At 46.5% G+C, this 19,033-nt stretch overlaps 1 long non-coding RNA gene across 2 annotated transcripts in view; it reads right to left on the bottom strand.

Annotated features, from left to right (window-relative positions):
• The window catches only part of LOC109552579 (uncharacterized), a 379,508-nt gene that overhangs the window by 142,410 nt on the left and 218,065 nt on the right, over window positions 1-19,033 (bottom strand). For both annotated transcript variants that reach the window (XR_012325242.1, XR_002179413.3), the window contains exon 5: window positions 13,799-13,903. This is a non-coding gene — a long non-coding RNA (uncharacterized lncRNA). The remainder of the gene's footprint in view (window positions 1-13,798; window positions 13,904-19,033) is intronic.

Here is a 19,033-nt window from a genome sequence, read left to right as displayed (position 1 = left end):
CCCATTTAATGTTTTCAGACTGTGGTTGACCGTGGGTAACTGAAACTGGGGAAAGCAAAACCACAGATAAGAAGGGACTACTGTATCCCATTTTCTAGAAAGTGAGTAAACTTGAATCATGAGATTTTAGGATCAGAGAATCTTTGCAATAGTTTGAATTTTGGAGGCATGAAATACTAGGATTTGGGGGGTCTTCTAATTATAAACTACTTGGATCATAAAATCTCAGAATTTTGTAATTATAAATTTGTTTTCAAATTTGATATTCTTCAATCAGAGCTTCTTGGAATTCTCTAAACTGAGGACTGTGGAAACCCAAAGCTTAAAGGAGCTTCAGACTCTGAGCTCAGTTCAGGGGCTAACTCACCTCTAGATTCCGTTGTTCCACCCGCTTCCCATAAAATTAATTGCTCCTTCCACATATGGTGCTATCCAGAGAGGGGACCCTGCCTAGAAAGCCACAGGGAGGAAGATTTCTGTCTCCATAAGCAGATCCTTGCCACTGCAGGGAAGGGATCAAAAGCTAAGCTTCCCCAGGGCCTTGGCAGGTGATGTATGTGAGGGCAATGGGTAGATGCAGTAAAATAATGGGGAAATAGACTCTGAATGTCAGTGTCAGGAAGACAATAGGGAGTTGTGGGGACTGTAGCAGATGGGGGATCTTTGCCATGTAGGTACAGGAGCCCATCTTTACCAGAGCATCTACCAGATGCTGGAAATCTATACTTTAATGTAGAAATCTTGAAATTCTTTTTCAATATTGGCAACTGATTCCAATTTCAAACGCAGTGCAGGCTGACACTGTGTGGAAATACCAATCAAAAATGCTCTGTGGGCCAATTTTGGCCTGCAGACCTCTAATTTTCACTTCTTGTAGGAGGGAGGCATCAAAAGAACCTCTGCACACAGTCCTGTGCAGAGGTTAGGAGCCAGGGCTCAGCAGTCAGAATGCACAGTTCAAACTTCTGCTCTGCTATGTACCAGCTGTGCAACCTTGGCTGAGTTGCTTAGCCTCTCTGTGCTTAATTTCCCCATCTGTAAAATGGGGATGTTTATGATAGGACCTCCCTCATGAGGTTATTATGAGGTTTAAATGAATGAGAATATGCAAAGTCTTTGGCAAGCATACGTTAGCTTCTATGACCTTATATAAAGAGCCTGATACATGTAAGCAATAGGTAAGCATTAGCTATTATTCTTAGTGTTATTATTATTATTTTTTTTAAACTTAAATTCTCCCCAGCAGTCTTGCTGGGAGAGGGGAGGCAGGCAACAGGGCTCGAATTAATATCTCTATTTTGCAGATGAGAAAACTGAGGCATAGAAGGGTTGTATGTACTTGCCAAAGGCCACACAACAAACACATGGCAAGAGGTGGCTCAGGACCCACCTCTCCGAATCTGACTCCTTATTGCCTCAGACACTGTCTGCTGTCAGAGCCCAAGGCCTGGCCTGCCTGTGGACGCTACCCACTCCCAGACAGCCAGCAACTCCACCACACTGCCAAATGTCCCTTGCCGCACTCCAGACGCAAAATGACAATGAAGTGGGGTTTTTTTTCCCTATTTTTTAAAGAAAGAGAGAGAGAAGGGAGCAGAGGGTGGGAGAAAACTGTTCTCATCACCAACTTTTCTCTGGCCCTCTTCCCAGATTTGAAGATTCTGGCACGACTGGCAAAATTCAGAGCAGGAAAGAAGGGAGAATGCTGGGCAGCAGCCGCGTAGCTGAGGGTCCAGAACCGGATGCCCCAATTTCTTAGTCGGACCAGCCCCCAAGGACAAACTCGCACAATTGCGAGGCTGGTACAAAATGAAAAGGCAGGACACCTTGGGCAAAAATTATTAAGAATTTTAAGAGGGTACAAGACGAGCACAAAGCCAAGTGTAGGGCCCTTCTGAGCACAGGGTCCTGTGTGGCTGCAGAGGTCATGTGCCCTGGACACCTCCCACCCTCACTGAAGAAACGCCCCAATATTATACAGCAGGGGTGCAAAGAGGGTTAACAGACACCTCCCCTCTTTCCATGTCCTGGTGAGATAAAACCATCATTGGGAGACCCAGGACAATTTTTATATAGGATTAGAAAGCAAAAATCAATATTTAATTATCTGTAAGCTTTTTGTGTCACTGAATCTTTAGCACCCTAACAGGGAACACAGGCTGCCTCGGCAAAAGTAAGTCATTGAAGACGCAGCGTCGCTGGACATCCCTTTTTAGAGTCGGGCCGTAAATAGAGTACATTATCGGTCCTCACATGCTGGTATTGTTATTTATCTTTACAATCTCTATTTACCTCTATTTATAGCAGATTTCCCCCATATATTATGAAGCCAGGTTAACTTTAATGGACTTCATGAAAAGAGGTACTTAAAACTTTGGAACATGCTTATGTGGACAGATGGTGAGGTTTTCAGAAGCTATGGGGCCCAGAAGGCCGATTTGAAGGGTGTTGATTTTTTTTTTTTTTTTTTTGCTTCTTTTCTCATTGCCTGTACTCTTTCCCATGCAGGCTGCCCGAAGTCCTTCATCCCCGGTGCGGTAGCTGCGTCCAGAGTGCAAATGGATGGGAGAGAGGGCTAGAAAATCCTGGCTCTGGACCTTCAGGTCTTACCTGTAAATGTGCTTTTTAATCTCCCAGGCTGACAGCAAAGTCATCTTTCCAGAGGCTGGAAGCCTTTGCTTTACCAGGAAAACCCTCACCAGGGTTTGCTCTTTACCAGCATATTTTAGCCTTCGTCATACTGGATTATAATCCTCTGTTCAGTGACCTGCCTCCGCCACCACACTGCCATCTCCCCTGGGCAGGGACAGAGTCGGGCCACCTGGGGATTCCCACTGCCTAGCACAATTTCCAGCACAGAGTAGATGCATGACGAGTGTGAACGATCGTTATAAGGAAAGCAGCAAAGTGAGAGTTAAAACCGGCATTAGGCTGACCTGGGTTTGAATGTCTTCTCTGGAGTTTACTACCTAGGGGACTTGGGGCAAGTTAATCAGCCTCCCTGAGCCTCAGTTTCCTCATCTGTCATGTGGGGCTAAAAAGAGTGCCTACTTCACAGGGTTATTGGGAGAAGTCAGTAAACTGGAGCAGGTGACCTGCAGAGCCCAGTGCCTGGTATGGAAAACACACCTGAGCTGACTGTGTATCATTAATCCTAGGACCCACACACCCATTTAGAGCTCATGTGAAAGAGTAAAAGTGAATGAGTGAATGAAAGAGTGTATGCCCAGAGGGATGAATGAATGAGTGAAAACAGGGGGAAGGCCTTTTTCAGAAGCAGAGCTGAGACCAGAAAATGTAATCTAGGGAAAGGTTAGAGGCATTTCTGCTTATTAATTTAAAAAACAGGTCAGTGTACATGTATAAATCTGCATGTACTACAGGTACCTTTTCAAGTCAGTTGGGAAAAGATGATCCCATAAACAACACTGGTACAATTGTTTGACCACAGAAGGACAAAATTAGAGTTAAACTGTTGCTTCACAGCCATTCAGCAAAATCAATTCCTGATGGACTGGAGTTAACAGTAGAACATAAAACTCTATGACCCCCAAATAAAAATGTGGGTTAGCAATTTGTGACCTTAAGCAGGGAGAATGTTTTTAAGTATAAAAACAAAATAATGAGAAACAAAATAAGAGAAAACACAGATTGATTAAACTCCATGTAAATGAAAATATTTACAGTTTCAAAAATTAAAAGACATAAAAAACACTGGGAAAAATTACTTGCTTCATATACACTGGGCAAAGGGTTAATAGACACATTACAGAAAGAATTCTTGGATATTATTAAGAAAACAAAGAACAAAAGTAAATAGGAAAAAAAATGAAGCAAGTATATAACTGTGAAATTAATCAAAGAAGGCATAGCAATGACCAAATAAGCATAAAACAAGCTAAACTTCACTCACAGTAAAAGAAATACAATTTACAAGAACAGTTTTAAATGGTCCAATCAGCACATTTTTCTTTAATGATAACTACACTGCTCGTGAGGATGTTACAAAATACGCACTTTGGAACACCGTGGGTAGAATCTTTATAGAGCCCGAGAGTAAACACTTACTTTTGTTTGTATGCCTTGAGATTTTGTGGTCATTTATTATGCAGTATCTTTGTGTGCGTGTTGAGAGATAACGTTTTTGACACAGTCTCCCTGTATCCGTTTCCTCTCACTGGGAGTATAAATGGATGATTTTTTTTTCTTAGAGAACACTTAGCTGCACCCACCAAAATCTTAACTACTGTCCACCCTTTGACGCAGCAATTCCATTTTAGAAATCTACCTTAGGCCAGTACTTGCACAGATGCTTAGAGGCTTATCCTCACTGAGGGCCACTGCAACATCGTTAAGTATAGCAGGGAAGAAAACTGGGAAAGAAAACCTAACCACCCGTCAAGAAGGGAATGGTTCAGTAAGCCAAAATGCCTATTTTTCTAAGTAAGAAATGGTGGTATATCTACAATTTCAACTGAATATATCCATCTAATAGAATACAATGCAGCCATTAAAAAGAAAGAGACAGTTTAACAGGTACAGTATTGCAGGAACGTTTGTTTTGAATTAAGAGAGAAAAGTAATTTCTAGATAGCACATATATCGTGGTCTAACGTATGTAGCTAAGTTAATTATGTATATTACAAAGGCCTAAAACAGGGTGGTTTAGGAAAGTGGTCTTCTTTCACTCTATGGATTTCTGCATTATTTAACTTGAGGTTTTTTGTTTCACTAGAATTAGTTACTATGCCTTGTATGTCTGCCCGCCTGATCAAGTCCCTGTGGGTCAGCCTGTGATCGTTTCTAAGCACAACCTTATCAAACACGCTTCAAGGACACACAGGGCCATCAGGATAACACTCAACATCTCAGCCTGGCCGGTGAGGCCGCCTGGGTCCTGGCCCCTACACCTCCTCACCCCCACCCATCAAGCCTCATAGTTTTCCACATTCCCATATTGTCTCTTGCTCCAAACTTTCCCCGTGCTGTGCCCTCTGCCTGCAACGCCCTTCCCTGCCTTGCCCACCTGGAAATCTCCATGGAGATTCAGAGAGCATCTTTCACAGGAAGCCTTGCCTACTGTTCTAGTCTGTGGCATGTGACTCACTGGGGTGATTTTTTTTTAAAATTGTGGTAGAATTTACATACCATAAAATTAACCAGGACAAAGCGTACAGTTCAGTAGCATTTTGAACATCTAGATTCCCAAGCCTTGACCTAAACCTACAGCATTGAAAGCTCTGGTGTTGGCACTAGCACTCTACATTTTTAATAAAGTTCCCAGGTAATTCTTGCACACACCAAAGTTTAATAACCACTGCCCTTTTGTCCTCCTCTCTACTAGCACATGACTGTTTGCTTTCCTGCCTGCTAATTTATAAGTCAGAGACTGAGAACCGGCATAAGGATAAGTAGATAAAGCAGTAGATATAGAGACGTGGACACATGGGTTGAAAAAAGCCATAAATGTAATTGTTATTATGACCATACTGAATAAACTGTATTGCAGCCCCATAATAATAAATTTTGCAAACTGTAAAGCTCTATCCCGGTAGAAGGAGGAGGTAGGAAAAATGCCCCTCCATCTTACCACGCTGTCAAAGCGAGCCGGTAGCCAGCAAGCGGTGCCTCAGCCCTTGCTGGAACCTGAGAAATGCTCTCGGCTGGGGATTTGTTCCTCCCTTTTTCTGGCACTGGCTGGTGTGGACTGTTGCCAGGAAGACAGAGTCTCGGGCAACCCTGCTGCCCTGGCTACAGAAGATCAGAGTTATGTCTTAGGTGCGGCGATGTCTGCTTCCAGTGCTTTCCAAAATCCCATGCAGGGATGTGGCTGAGCTGAGCCTGAAGGCCCAGGATATTGGCAGGTCCAGCACGGCTCCCTGGACGTCGAGGGTGGGGACGGGCTCTGATGTGGAGGTTCAGTCTCCGTCTCAGGAGCCCGATCCATCTGGCTGCTTTCCACCCTCAGCCAAGGACCCGCTGCCTTCTGGGAGCCTGGGGGTGGGAGTGAGAGAAGGAGAGGAGGAAGCTGACAGCTGGGGCTGGGCGGGGGGAGGGGAGTAAGGGCCCCTCTCCAAAAACCATTGATTAATCTTGAAATTGGGATGCTTTCGTTTCCTTGCAAACTGGAGCTCCACATGGAGAAAACTGCAGCACGCATGCCATGGGCAGTGGGTAAGAGCATCGGACTCAGGCAGAACCTGGTTCTGCCTGTGTTCACTTCTTGGCTGTGTTATCTAGGGCGAGTTACCTGCCCTTTCTGAGTCCTTTCTTTGTCCATAAGATACACTTCACAGAATTTCTTTGTAAGGTTTAAATTATACAATATCGGTGAAAGCCTTTGTGTAGTGCTCGGGAAAAAGGAGAACAGCAGATCGATACATGCTAATTATCTCCGGGAGCATCTCTCTCCTTGAAAGGACGGCTTTGTTTTACATGACTGTAAAGTGCCTAAGCAAGGCAACGTGGAAGCAGCTCTGAAAGCAGAATCAGAGACCTGGGCTCCATCTCTGAACTTGCTCCGCGACCTGGGGGAAGTCCTTTCCATTTCTTCTTCTGCAAATGCAAGGAAGAATCCAGTGGGGTGAGGAGGACCAGGCCAGCGCCTTTCAAGGGTCAGACCCGCTTGATCTTAAAGCCCCTCCTGGCATTATTAGCCCCATTTCTCAGATGAGCACACTGAGGCTTAGAGAGGCACAGTTCATTGCATAAAGCAATGTAACACCAGGAAGAGCTGGGATTCCAGCCAGGTGTGTTGTCAGGGTCGGAAGTCATCCTTTATCCACACTCTTTCAATCTCCCACGCTTTAGTCTTTCAGTGATGATAGCGATCATGACTACCATTGATGTAGCACTTTCCCTGCGACCAGCTCTGCTTTAATGACTTTACACTGTTCGTCTTCTTTTATCCCCACCACAACCCTGTGAGACAGGCTCTGTACTTCCCCACTTCCCAGATGAGGACACAGAGGCTCAGCTACTGAGGGGGGAGTCAGGATTTGAACCCAGGACTGAGTCTGTGTCCCAACAGGTTACGCTGCATTCACTTCTCTCCTCTCTTTCTCCTTCCCTCAGTGACTCACCAGGTGTTAAAACAGCACTGAACATGGTGAGTCAATCAAGGCAAGAAACAGCTGCATCCCCCACCCTTTCTGCAGACGGGAAAGGAGGGAGCGAAAAGTGCCTTCAGAGGGAAACACGCAGCTTATCACATGTTCGATGCAGCCTTGACTTTTTTCTTATTTAACCAGCCACCTCTCTCTCTCGCTTCCCCAGTCATCCCAGTTAGGAACAACCACCAGAAGCGTACACCATAAATAAGTTGCACAAATTTCACAGATGCCCCCAGGAAACTCGAGCTGGGAAATGGCTCAGCATATGTCTAACTGGTTAATTGACTTAATTGCTGGGAGTTGGGCGATTAGCTCACTTGATCCACCCCAGTGGCCACAAAATGTCCTTAATGCTGCTCAGTTTATTTGTATGTTAAGCTCCAGTTACTACTACGGGGAACTTTTCAATTGCTGATTACCCCATAAATATATAATTGCAGCTGTAGGATAGAGGCGGTCTGGCGGCCTCTCCCAACAGGCTTTCCAGGGAACCACGAAGGGCGCTGTTCTTCCGCTCTCTGGGCAGTTGCTTATTGCACACCTACTATGTGCCAAGTCCTCCATGAGACCCTGGAGATAGAGTAGTGAGCAAATCAGACAAAATCCCTGTCCTCGTGGGGTGTACATTTCAGCAGGAGCACACAGGTAGCAACCAAGTAAATACACACACGCAGACGATCCTTTCAGGTAAGGACTAAGAAGAAACTAAAACAGGATGCTGCGGTGGGATGAGCAGGGAAAGAATTTGCTTGGGCGAGGGTGGTCAAAGAAAGTCTGACTAAGTCTGGCTAAGACATAAATGAGAAGTAGATGCTTCCTCTGTCAAGACAGGTGGGAGCAGTGCTGGAGGCGGGGAGCAGCAAAGGCAAAGACCCCAGGCTGAAAGGGGCTTATCTTGCCTCAGAAATAGAAGTGAGGCTTGCATGCCTGGAGCACAGCGTGTGAAGGTGAGACTGGTACAGGATGAGAGGTGGGGACGGAGGCAGAGGCAAGGCATGCAGGCTCCTAGCAAGGAGTTTGGGTATTTTTTTCTAAGTGCAACGAAAGGGCATTGCATGACTTGATTTATGTCTTCAAAGTTCACTCTGGCTGCTGGGTGAAGAGTAGATTATGAGTGGGGGGCAGAGGAAGGGAGAGAAGAGGGCAGACCAGAAAGGAAGCTGGGCAGCCAGGGGGGAAGCGTCTTCAGCTACCCAGGTGAGAGGAGATGACTTGGAACCAGGTTATAATGGAGTAGACGGAGAACTGCAGATATTTGTGGGAGGGGATATTTGGGAAGTAGAAGGGATGAGACCGAGTTTGGAACACACAAAGACTCCTGGGATTTTAGCTGATGCCTTGGGATGTCAGCGGTGCCATTTAGCAAGACACTGGACACCTGGAGAAGTGCAGTTAGGCAGAAAGATTCATGGCTTTGAAAAGAATAATTTGGTCCCAGCCAAAGGAAAGATGCTGGAGTCCAGGAGACCAGTGGAGAAAATATTGCTGAAACCCAGACAAGACGTGCCGGCTGTGTAGGTTGGGCCCAGCCATGAAATGGTGGGTGTTACCATTTGGATATTTAACCCAACGCAGGATGGAGCGTCTGCAGCAAATCCACTACGGTCCAATCCATGTAGTACAAGACCTGCAAACAGAGGCCTTGATTCTGTCATACGCCAAATTATCAGCTGTAGCCCCATCTTAATCCTTCTGAAGCTGGGTGGAGGTGAGGGGAGGATGGATCAAAATTAGAATTATATCAAGCAGAAAATAATCTTCGGTCTGGGTTGCACTGATAAAAAAAATAGGCAGAATTCCTAATTACCATATAAAACTGTTTATGTTTGTGATTATATGTTACTGCCACCTCCAGGTCCCAGCAGCAAATGACTTAATTGCTTTAGGCTGGAGCTGGGGTGTGGGCAACAGAAGGTGCGAGCAGGAGGGAGGGAGGAAAACTCTTGTCTCTACTTCCCACCCACCCCCTGCCCAGTTGGGTCCTGGGTAGTGCCCTGGTTTCTGCAACAGCACCTGTCAGACAGGGTAACTACTGCCTTACTCCTGGTCAAGTTGTCAAAAGGCAGAGGTAGGGCTGCCATGGGGAATCTTGGTGTTCAGTGGGATGTCAGGTTCTGGGCTGAGAAGAGGAGAAGGAAGAAGATGCTAGTTCCAAGGCAATGGGACATCAGAAACCAGCACTTCTGTATATCATTATGTGTCATCATTGCCTGTTGGCTGGCTCCTGAGCCTGGGTGCCCTAAGAGGACCAAACCTCACCAGTTTGCTCACCAACCTGTGTTGGTACCTAGTGCCTGGCACGGAGGAGGTGCCCGTCTGAGTTTGAGCTCCTCCAGAAACAGGCCCTGAGACAAGGACTTCAGTGCACGTGGGTGATCCCAGGAGGCACCTGTACAGGAGTGGGGAAATTGGACAGGATGAAGAGGACACCACAATGGGGTTACCACCATGGGCCACTGGAGCCCAACCCTGCCAGAGACCTCTGGGAGACAGTGTGGCACTGGGTGGAGAAGAGAGCTAAGGTATTTGTACATCAACTCCCACACTGTGGGGTGAAGGTGGGGGTGGGGGAGGAGAGCTCGCTAATTTCACGTCCCCATGTTCATGGGCAGAGAAAGCCTCAGTGCCCAAAGAACGCTTGAGCAAAGAGACACACGTGCTGGCAGCTGGAAGTTGGGCTGGAATGCCCTGGAAAGGTCAAGCCAAGGAGACATGAGCAAGACCGCAGCAGCAGCTCCAACAGAACCCAATAAATAGTATTAAATTAAATGAGGGAATGAGAATGAATGATGGCCAGTGAGTTTGGGACCCTCTAAGAATCGAGCACCTAGCCAACTTACCTTTGTCAGTGCTGACTCCTAGATGTCTCACCTTCAGGCCCTTGGGTACGTCTTTTAGCCTCTTTATGCCTCAATTTCCCCATTGTCAAAATGGTGGTAATGTGTTAACTTTATATGATTGTTAAGGACATTCAGTAGCAGATGCAATTTCACTCGTTCATTAGTGTAACCAGTTCCTTTTTATCATTAAACAATATTCCATTGTACGGATAGACCCCATTTTGTTTATCCATTCATCAGCTGAGGGACATGTGAGTTGTTTCCATCTTTTGGCTACTGTGAATAGTGCTGCTACAAACATTCACGTCCAAGTTTTGAGATGGATATATGTTGTCATTTCTGTTAGGTAGATTCCTAGAAGTGGAATTGCTGGGTCATGTCGTAAGGTTATGGTTGACATTCTGAGGAAATGCCAGACTGCTTTACAAAGGGTTGGGCCGTTTTACCCTCCCACCAGCAGTGTATGAGCGTTCCAATTCTCCACATCCTCACTGGTACTTGTTATTGTCTGTCTCTTTGATTATAGCCATCTTAATGGTTTTGATTTGTAATCTCCTACTGACTAATAATGCTGAGTATCCTTACACGTTCTTACTGGCCATTTGGATATGTTCTTTGGGAAAAGCCTATTCAAATCTTTTGCTCATTTTTCAATTGGATTGTCTTTTTCTCACTGAGTTTTAAACATTTTTACATATTCTAGATACAAATTCCTTATTAGACATATGATTTGCAACAAATTTCTTCCCTCTGTGGATTATCTTTTCACTTTATTTTTTGTTGCATTTTTTTTGAGGTATCGTTGACATATAGCATTATATTAGTTTCAGGTGCACAACATAATGGTTCAATATTTGTATACATTGTGAAATGATCACCACAATATGTCTGGTTAACATCCATCACGATCTTTCTTGATAATATGATTTGCAGAATAAAATTTCTTATTTTGATGAAGTCCAATTTGTCTGTTTTTAATTTTGTCTCTTGTGGTTTTGGTATCACATCTCAGAAACCATTGCCTAATCCAGGGTCATGAAGACTTGCTCCTATATTTTCTCCTAGGAGTTTTATAATTTGAGTCTTACATTTAGGTCTGTGATCCATTTTGAGTTGTTTTAGTCTTTTGCATGCAAATATCCATTTGTCCCCAGCATCCTTCGTTGAAAAGACTATTTCCCCCCATTTAGTTTTCTTGGCATCTTTCTCAGAAAAAATTGACCATCGATGTTTATTTCTGGACTCAATTCTATTCCATCGATTGATTTCAGTCCTTGTGCCAGTACCATACTGTTCATACCCTTCCTAAGTGGTGTCAAATCCTGTCTCCAAATATTATCTTGCATGCCAGCATTTGAGCTCTCAGATTAGACCACGAATGCCCACACACAGGGGTATAGGTCATTGTCTTGGCAGTGAGTCATGATCTAACATCTTGATGCTGTGTGACTCTGGGTCACCTACCTAACCTCTCTGAAACTGTTTCACAGAGCTTTATTTGTAAAAATAAAAACAGTGCCATCTTCCTTCCTGCCTCTCACCCTTCCTCCTCTCTTCCCTCTCCTACCTTTGAAGACAGAGACTATACCTTATTTATCACTGTATCAGCACAGTGTCTGACATAGAGTAAACACTGGGTACGCATTCACGGAATGAGTGAGTAGTCCGTCTTGCTGGGGAACTGCGAGGACACAGTTTCCAATGTACTCACACCACTGGTTCTAAATAAACAGTGGCTTGGCAGCAGCTGAGAGATCAGGTTTCCTGTTCCTGCTTTGTCTTGTTTGCAAGGTATTAACCTCCCTCCCTCATGCCTCAGTCCTGGATGGAGGTTCAGAGCTGCCTGCCTCCTTCCCTACAATCTTGGAGCCTCCTTTCATGGAGCAGAGGTTCTTAAACTTTCTGGGTTCACAGCAGCCTGAGTGTTCCAGCATTGTTTCACCAAAAGAAATCCCTCATCGTTCTGTTTATTAGGTATTTAGGAGCAAACATAATGAACATGGATGTCCTAACTACTTAGTAGCAGTTTGAAAAAATAATTCACATAAGTTGGTAGAAGAAGAAGATTTTTATTTCAGTCTTAAATAAACAGTTACTTACTATCGAAATGTATATGCCTGTTGGGCTCTGCACAGCTTCTGAAACCTTGGAAGCAGATTGGACTCTGCCACCCTCGTTTCCCATTCTATGTTGATTCTGGCACAGACCTTGCTTTTTATCACAGCGACCACCGAAAACCCAGGGTCACAAAGATATGACATCATCAAAAAGAATGTGGTTTGCTCTAATGCTGGAACTGGGAATGGCCTCAAGCTAGTAGTTCATGTGACATTTGAGAGATGCCAAGTATTGCTAGGATGACCTTGACAATTAAAAATATCTTGCAGCTTTCCTGGGAGGCTGCTGTGGTGCTCCAGGGTGCCCCGGCTCACAATTTGGGAACTGTAGTCCCAGAGGAAAGAGTACGTGAATTGGTTCTTGAGAACTTCCCTGGGATTCCAGCTCTGCTAGTGATTCCCTGTGTGACCTTGAGCCAGCCACTTCCCATTCTGGGCCTCAGTCTCCCTCCTTCCCAGCAAAACTGGACCTCTACCGGCTCCAGTATCCCATCATCATCATCATCATCATCATCATCACCAGTGTAGCCTTTGATGATGAGTTCTCAGAATGTGTCAAGCAACTTCCTCCTCACAACCACTCTGTGGGAATCATCCTCACTGACCCCATTTTACTGAGGAGGAAACTGAGGCTCCAAGTGGTTCAGGAACCTGGGCATCACAGGCAGAAAGCGGTACCTTCTGTTTCCCTCTCCACTGCCTGCCTTGGAAACCCTTCTCTGCCTCAGTGGGTAGGAAACACTTTAAGAAGAGTAATCAAGGTGACCCGACAGCTTAAGGACAAATCACATGTTACATATCGACACTCCAGGGGTACAAATCTGTCCATCAATATTTCAAGTCTGTGTTGTCAGTTCCTGTGCTTTTAGCTAAAGCTCTCAGGGACCAGAGCCTATGTGTGAACTGAAAATTAAACCCTGTTCAGAACAGATTAGCTAATAATTGGATACTAGCACGGGTAGTTCATTCTTGTGTTGATCTGCAAAGACTAAACTATTTTGTTTGTTTTTCTTTTGTCTGATTACATTGAAAACCTTCAGCAGGTGCCTTACTACCTTCAGGACAAAGTGAAAACTCTTTTGTGTAGTTTACAAGTCAGTCCTCCACCTTTATCTCTTATCACAGTCTAGACCCCATGCCCAACTCCCACTTCTTAGTAAATGGATCTGCTTCCTAATGAAATATTGATTGAGCCCATGCCCTTTGCCAGGCACTGTTCTAGGCACTGGGGATGTGGCAGGAAACAAAAGGATGCAGTATCTGCCCTCACAGAGTCTGTAGTCTAAGAGGAAGAGAGAGAGATAGAAAGGGCGATTTCTGGGAGGGAGATTCAGCGCTTAATCTCACAAGTAACTACAGCATACTAACCGCGATGAGCATCATGGAAAAGAAGCACAGGTGCACTGAGATCTAATCTGAGCGTGCCCCAATGGCTCCTGTCCCTACCTTATCACATTGCATTGTAATTGTCTTCTCAATTAAGCAATTACACATTAGTCTTGATCGTCCTTGCACCCCTAACACAGGACTGGCACACAATAGGTGCTCAATGAACACATGCATCAAATGAGTAGATACTCAGTGCAGAGGCAACACAAAAGAGAAAAAGAACATTGCAATCCTGCCCCTCACAGGCACACACATCTATGAGATATCACTTTCCCACACTTAGCATTCGCACTGGCACGCTTAGTTTCTCTTCTGAAGAACTATTTTATGTCGTACTTACCATTGTGCTTCCTTCCACTCAGCTTTACATCATGGGCATTCCCCCGTATAATGCATTCAATCTGGTGTACCAGTTGCCATCTGTCGATAGCATCTGTCTGGCGTGCTTTACCGGAAAAGATGCAAAGAGAAAGTCAGGCTGTGATTGATTAATGATGTCTGCCCTGGGCAGGGAAGTAGGGCATTTCAGGGTGGGAACGTACTTTTGGAGACAAGGCTGAGAGTTTAGCTAATAGAACCTTGTGCAGACACGGCCACTGGGAAGCCAGGGCAAGGCATAGAAACCCCTTCTCTGATGATTTAGCATGAAATTCTGCCACATGCAGTGGTGGCCTTGGGGCTCAGGGGACTGGGGCATTTACCCACCTCAACCCTACCTCCATTCAGGGACATTAACTCACTGGCACCTCCAGCCTGCCCTCTGTTAGGCTGTGCAGGCTGCCAAGGCCAGGACAACACTCAGAAGCAGAGAATCACGGGCATTTGTAGCAAGCAGATGTGAGTATGAGAGCGGACAGGACTTGGTGAGGTGCTAACAATCCTGCTCACTTCCTTATAGTAAACCCCTGCAGCAAATAATTTTCCTGTAAAGGGCCAGAGAGTAAATACTTTGGGCTTTGCAAGCCATTTGGTCTCTGCTACAACTGCTCAACTCTGCCCTTGGGGTGCAAAAATAGTCACAGATAATATGTAAGTGAATGAGCATGGCTGTGTCCTAATAAAACTTTATTAACAAAAAGAAGTGGAAGGCCAGATGTAGCTCACATAGCTGGACACAGCTGATCCCTAATCTAAGTCTGAGATGATGTTTGTTTAAAACTTGAGTGCCAGTTTCAATAAATTGTCTGTGACTGCTAGGAGCAAGGAATCTTTCCCAGGCTCAATGCAAAAGAGAATGGTGCTCAGTTAGTGATGTCTGTCTTGGCCCAGTATGGGATTCAACAGCACACATACTGCTCATTTTGCATCCCTGGCCTCAGGAAACCTCAGCAATCAGAAAGAGCTCAAGCAACATGGTACACATATCCTCTATTATTATGGGGAGGGCTCATCTGGGAAGCCTGGCCTCCTTCCAGACAAATGGCAAACCTGAGACCTTCAGAACCTGTACCTTTGCAGGGACTGCTCCGTCAGCCCCCTAGACCATGAGTGACTTCAAGGTAGAAACCATGTGTTTTGGTTTTTGTTTCTCCAGGACTAACAGAGGCTGGCATAGTGTTTAGTGAATGCCTCTTACATTAATAAATGAATGAATGAACAAGCTGGAGATTCAACAGAGGCAGATAACACTTCATGAATGCCTACTGTGTACCAGGTTAAGACATTGCATACCTACTATCACATCTGCGACACAAGAATCACATGAAGCAGAAATCATAAAGTCTATTTTTCAGGCTAAATGGCTTTCTAAATTATGACACCACCACACCACTTACAATCACGGAGCAGAGATTGTGTCGTGCATTTTGTTTACACCCTTAAATGGAATCTATGAGAGAGGGGATGTCTTTTAACTCCCACTTTATAGATGGAGAAACCAAGGCTCTGATGGGGAAGGCTTGCCTGAGGTTAAGCAGTGGAATGTTGCTGAGCCCAAATGTGGCAGCAGCTCCGACTCTGCCTTTGAGGCTCATGACCATGGCACTGAATTCAAGTGCTGCCTGCACGCTGGGTCTCGTGTGAAGAGATGGAGGGGGCTCAGCAGTAATGGTCCTGGCCCGCTTCAGCTGGGACAGGTCACAGGCTGAGCAGGACAGGGCAGCAGGGGCAGGTAAGTGTGGGCAGGGGTGGGCTGCAGCCCCACCCGCTGAGGTCCCACCCCAGCTCCTTTGCAGCAGCAGGCTGGGAGCCCTGGTGTGCCCCGCGCCCCCGTGATTGGCAGCCTGCAGATGGCGGGGGTGCCTTGGAATTTATTATCCAAGCATGCCTTTCTGAGGGGGCCTCACTGCCTGACACCGCTTTATCGGAAAGCTGGGAATGGTTAGCCGAGCCCATCTGTTAACCAAAGAGGGGAGCTCAGTGGGTGGGGAGGTCTGCAGAGTCATTTAAAAGGAATTTCTCTGATTCTGAGGCCAGGGTGGAAGCTTATCTGCCCGTGGGCCATGGGCTGCCTGCTTTGGGGGTCTGGAGGTTTGGGGGTGGTGTGTCTGGGTTTGGTAGGGGCTCTCCTTCCTCATTCTAAAGCAGAAATTGCTGGGGCCCCTCCTCCTTCCAAGCAATAGCTTTAATCGGTGAGCCTTCGTAGCTGAAGCCCCCATGTTAGCGTCGCCAGTGTCTCAGGGACGAATCTGGGACAGATGGGGATAAATGCAACCATCTGAGTTAATATCAGGCTCGTTAACGAATCCGGGAGCTGGGAAATAATTAGGAGAAGTTACCATTCCCGCCACGGCAATGCTGTGTTGGATGCTTTCTCCTCTGCCCCCTCCCACCAGCCAGGGTGCCCTGGAAGGGAGTCGTGCAGCCACCCCAGGGTACGTGAGTCTCAGGACTTGATCTTGGGCTTATTTTCTGGTATATTTATGACAGGCTGATGAACGGCAGGAGAAGGGTAGCTCTCCATGGGGCATCCAAAGTTCATCTGTGCTGGGACAGAGCACTGCAATGGCAGTTGGGAGATGTGGGTTCAAGTGCAGACTCTTGGTGAGTGGCCTTGGGGCATGTGGTTCCCCTCCTCTCAACGAAGATAAACTGTCATGGCGGGGACGTGAAGCACTTGCTGCTCTGGGCTGGCACGTGCCAAGTTGTTCACATGTAGCATCACATTTAATCTGCTCCCGTAGCTCTAGGACTCTGTTAATCCTCATTCTTCCAAGGCAAGTTGCTTCAGGAACTTGTACCAGCATCTACAGTGGATAGTAGAGCTGGTTTCTAACCCAGAAACCCAGCTCAAAGGTCTGAGCCCTAGACCACATCACTCCATGGCCTTTTGCCATGAAGACTGGGATAATCTTTGATGTTTCTTCCAATGTCTGGTGCTTTTAGGCCTGTAGGATTCTAAGTACTTGCAAATATCTGCTTTGCAATATATATATAGAGAGAGAGAGAAAGGGAGAGAGAGCGCGCTATATTTTGGTAATTGGCTGTCTGACAAGGCTGGGCCCCTTTTCTATGTGATCGTATGCTTACTCCTTCTTTCTGAAACTTAGCACAATTGCAACTGAATAATTAATAAGGTATTTAATTGTTTAATGGCTATTTACCCTGCTAGATTGGAGATTCCACGAGGATAGCACCTATTTTGCTCACTGTTGTATTCCAGCTACGGACAAGAGTGGCAGGCACATTATACTTTCTCAATGAGTATGAAATGAATGAATGAATGAGTGATGGGACAAATGAATGAATGAATCAATGAATGAGTGAAGCTGGGAGGTCAGGCTCAGCCCCAATGAGCAGAAGCCCCATGATGATGCTACCCTGCGTCAGCCATTTCGTCTCGCCTAAGCTGCTGCTTCCTGGGCAACGGGCACAGAAGCAGGCTCAGCGTCCAGCATCCTTGCGAGGGCAGCGGGCACTGACAGGGGCTCCTCCAGTGCAGGGTGAGGGGCCATGTCCGAGGCTGACTCCAGGCCCTGCCTAACCCCCTCATGGGACCAATGCTCAATGGAGCCGCTTCACACGGACATGCTTGAATAGCAACCAGGGCTGTCTGGGCATCACGTGACCCGCTGGCTGCCAGGGGACCAGAGGCGGCCATGGGGGTCGGGGGTCACCTCCACAGTTAAGTCATGTACCTGGCGGAGACGGTGTTTATGGAGAATGGTTCAAGGAACAAAGTGTTCTTCATTTTTCTTTTCTTCCCTCTTTCTTACTTCTCTTTTCTTGGCTGTCTGGATGCAGAATATTTCCATGTGGGGTGGCCAAGGTGAGGGGAGCTTTCGGGCAAAAGGAGGAGGATCTGCTTTCTGACCCGCAGGGCAGGACGTCTCATGGCCGAGAGCCGAGATGCTGAACTGGGAGTTCCCGGGTTCAAACTGTAGCTTCTCCCCGACCTGGCATGGAGAATGACCTTGAGCTACTTAACCCCTCTGAGCTTTACCTTCTTCGTCTGTTAAGTGAAAGGCATCACGGTAGCAAGGTTATTTCGAGGATTCAAGAGATAGTGCAGAGAAAATACTGAGCACATTCTTCTCTTCCAGTCCAGTTAATGCAGCTAATATAACAACAACAGCGTTAATTGTGGAAACAGAAAACTAGTCCTGAGGTTTCTTCGATCCAGGGATGGACAGGAGAGAGGGACGTTTTTGCCACTGGCTTTTCCAGACAAGGGAGCAAAGAGGGACTAGTTGAGGGAGATGCTCCGGGGTCTTTGCAATTTTCCATCAATTGCTTGAGCCTAAAAGATTCCTAGAGGTCACGGAGTTTAAGCCCCTGGAGATGCTGAGGACCAGAGAGGGGAAGGAACATGCCCCAAGTCACACAGTAGCAGAAGGGCAAAGACCAGACGTTCTTATCTTTCCTGAATTAATTAATGTGGTCTAGTTCTTCTGACATAACAGCAGGCTATGCCCTTGGCAAAGGTGAGTGGCTGGCCGTGCCTCGAGGTTGACCTGGGCTCAGAGCCAAGCCTGACGGAGACCAGGGGTAGTGGGTGTAGTGGTCAACACCTTCTGCCCACCCCTCACGTTTATACGCAGGCAGGTGTTCTGGCCCTCATCCCTGTGAGAGGTGAGCGCTGGCATACTGATCTGCAGCTTCGAAGTGGGTCTCCACACAGGTGTGCTGCTTGACCAGGGTGGTACGTAAGTGGCTGGTTGGGTGAGTGGACGGAGCTGAGTGCCCCTGCACATCAGGTAGGGTGCCTCCAGGGAGGGAGAGCACTCTCTCCTCCTGAGACCCATGAGACCTCGTATTTTGGTGTCTAACAATGACTCCCATTGTGACCTTGAGCATGTTACTTCTGCTCTTTGGGCCTCAGGGTTCTCATCTGTAAAACGGGAGTACCATAGTATCTACTGCACTGGGGGTCATAGTGCAGATTAAATGAGTCCGTTAATTTAAAGCTCTTAGAACAGCATCTGGCACAGAGTAAATGCTCCGTAAATGTTGTCCACTGAGTTGCCCAGATGTCACAACTCATGGCAAGGGGGCAATGCCGCTCCCTTCCAAGGACTGGCACACCGGGATGAAAGGTGCACGACCCTTGGTCGTGGACTCCATGGACGTGTGGTCATTCTCAGGTACAATGGATAAATGGGCACAGTGGTGATGTACTGTGCCCAGGTCCAAAGGA

This window comes from Tursiops truncatus, chromosome 13 (assembly GCF_011762595.2).
Source record: "Tursiops truncatus isolate mTurTru1 chromosome 13, mTurTru1.mat.Y, whole genome shotgun sequence".
In the NCBI taxonomy this organism is placed as follows: domain Eukaryota; kingdom Metazoa; phylum Chordata; class Mammalia; order Artiodactyla; family Delphinidae; genus Tursiops; species Tursiops truncatus.
Note: the sequence above shows the minus strand (reverse complement) of the source record. Positions and strands in the feature narration are given on the sequence as shown.